We start from the raw sequence: 1,947 nt of genomic DNA on the forward strand, positions 1-1,947 counted from the left end.
ACTGACCAACCTTCCTGAAGGAGCTCGACCCATTGGAGTAAAATGGGTGTACAAAAAGAAGATGAATGCTGAGGGAGAGGTTGAGCGTTATAAAGCTCGACTTGTTGTGAAGGGCTATAAGGCTATAGACAAAAAGAAGGAATTGACTATGCTGAAATATTTGCTCCTGTCACGAGAATGGAGTCAATCCAACTTTTGATCTCGCTAGCTGCTTAGAAACAATGGCCAATTCTACAGATGGATGTGAAGTCGACCTTTCTAAATGGAGTGCTGCAGGAGGAGGTGTACGTCGAGCAACCACTTGGGTACATGAAGAGAGGGGATGAAAATAAGGTGTGCTGAGATTGAGAAAAGCCCTCTACGGGCTAAAGTAGGCTCCTCGTGCTTGGAATGAAAGAATTGATGGGTATTTCAAGAAAAATGGGTATGAGCAATGTCCGTACGAGCATGCCTTGTACACAAAGAAATCAGGAAAGGATATGATGGTAGTTGCTCTCTATGTCGACGACCTCATATTCACTAGAAGCAACGCAAAACTGATTAAGGAGTTCAAGGAGATAATGAAGAAAGAATTCGAGATGACAGACTTAGTCCTAATGAAATATTTTCTTGGCCTAGAAGTGAAGCAATCGGATGAAGGGATTTTTATACCCCAAGAGAGGTATGCGCTTGAAATCTTAAAGAAGTTTAAAATGGAGGACTGCAATTCGGTTTCTACTCCAATGGAACCAGGCACTAAACTCTCAAAATTTGATGGAGGAGAATGAGCTGATTCTGGGAGATATCGAAGCTTAATCGAAATTATGAGGTACCTTACAAGCACGAGACCCGACTTAATGTTGAGTGATGGGATAACAAGCAGATTCATGGAGGATCCAAGCTACACACATTGGAAGGCCTTGAAGAGAATTCTGAGATATGTTCGAGGAACCCTATCACTTGGTTTTTTCTATTCAAAATCGGATGACTACCGATTAGTGGCTTACTCGAATAGCGATTGGTGTGGAGATGTTGATGATCGGAAAAGTACTTCGGGTTATGTATTCCTACTCGGGAATATGGCTTTTACTTGGCTGTCAAAGAAGCAGCCCATTGTAACTCTATCGACCTGTGAGGCCGAGTACGTGGCGGCCTCCTGGAGTGTATGTCATGCAGTCTGGCTTTCAAATTTACTAAGGCATATGGGAGTGATCCGAGATGAAGGGATTGTGATTCGAGTTGATAACAAGTCGGCGATCGAGTTGGCAAAGAACTCGGTTAATCACGGAAGGAGCAAGCACATCGATGTCCGATTTCATTTCATTCGAGAACATATTAGAGAAGGAAAGGTCGAGTTGGAGCATGTTGAAAGCCGAGCTCAAGCCGCGGACGTATTCACCAAGCCATTGCCGACCACACTGTTGGAGAGTTGTAAAAGGCTGATTGGAATGAGAGATGGGAAAAGTATTTAAGTTTAAGGGGGAGATTTGTTATAAAACTTAAATTAGGAAGTTTTTTTTGCTTGGTATTCCAGAATAGTATTAATGGTTTTAATTATGGGTGGCATTTGAAGATGCGAACATTTTTTTTCTTTCTGCTAATAAATACATGTAACAATTCATTTGAAATGCAATGAGAAGAAACAGAGAGAGACTATTGCTGCCATCTCTTTGCCTTATTTGTTGTTAACAGGATCTGGCCATTGAGGAAGAGCTCGTTGGCGAAGCTCATGGAACCAGAGGCTGCGAAAGAAGAGGAGCCGAAACGGGCGGAGAATTCGAACTCGTAGCCCATGGGAGCAGCGAAGGGGGCAGCCTGGTAAGAAGAGACAGCAGTGATAGCGAAGTGCATTGGGCTGGCGGGGGGCGCTATAGAAGAAGGCGGGGAGGGGGCCTCGGCCGGGGCTGGAAGGGGAGCTAACGTAAGGACTGGATCAGGTGCTGTCCAAGTCTTCAAAGCCATTGTTGG

At 44.3% G+C, this 1,947-nt stretch overlaps 1 pseudogene; it reads left to right on the plus strand.

The window, feature by feature from the left end:
• The first annotated feature begins 866 nt into the window (after positions 1 to 866).
• LOC145957818 (secreted RxLR effector protein 161 pseudogene) lies at positions 867 to 1,451 on the plus strand (annotated as a pseudogene).
• Positions 1,452 to 1,947: the final 496 nt, after the last annotated feature.

This window comes from Cajanus cajan, chromosome 5 (genome assembly GCF_000230855.2).
Source record: "Cajanus cajan strain Asha chromosome 5, NIPB_CcT2T_4, whole genome shotgun sequence".
Lineage (NCBI taxonomy): Eukaryota > Viridiplantae > Streptophyta > Magnoliopsida > Fabales > Fabaceae > Cajanus > Cajanus cajan.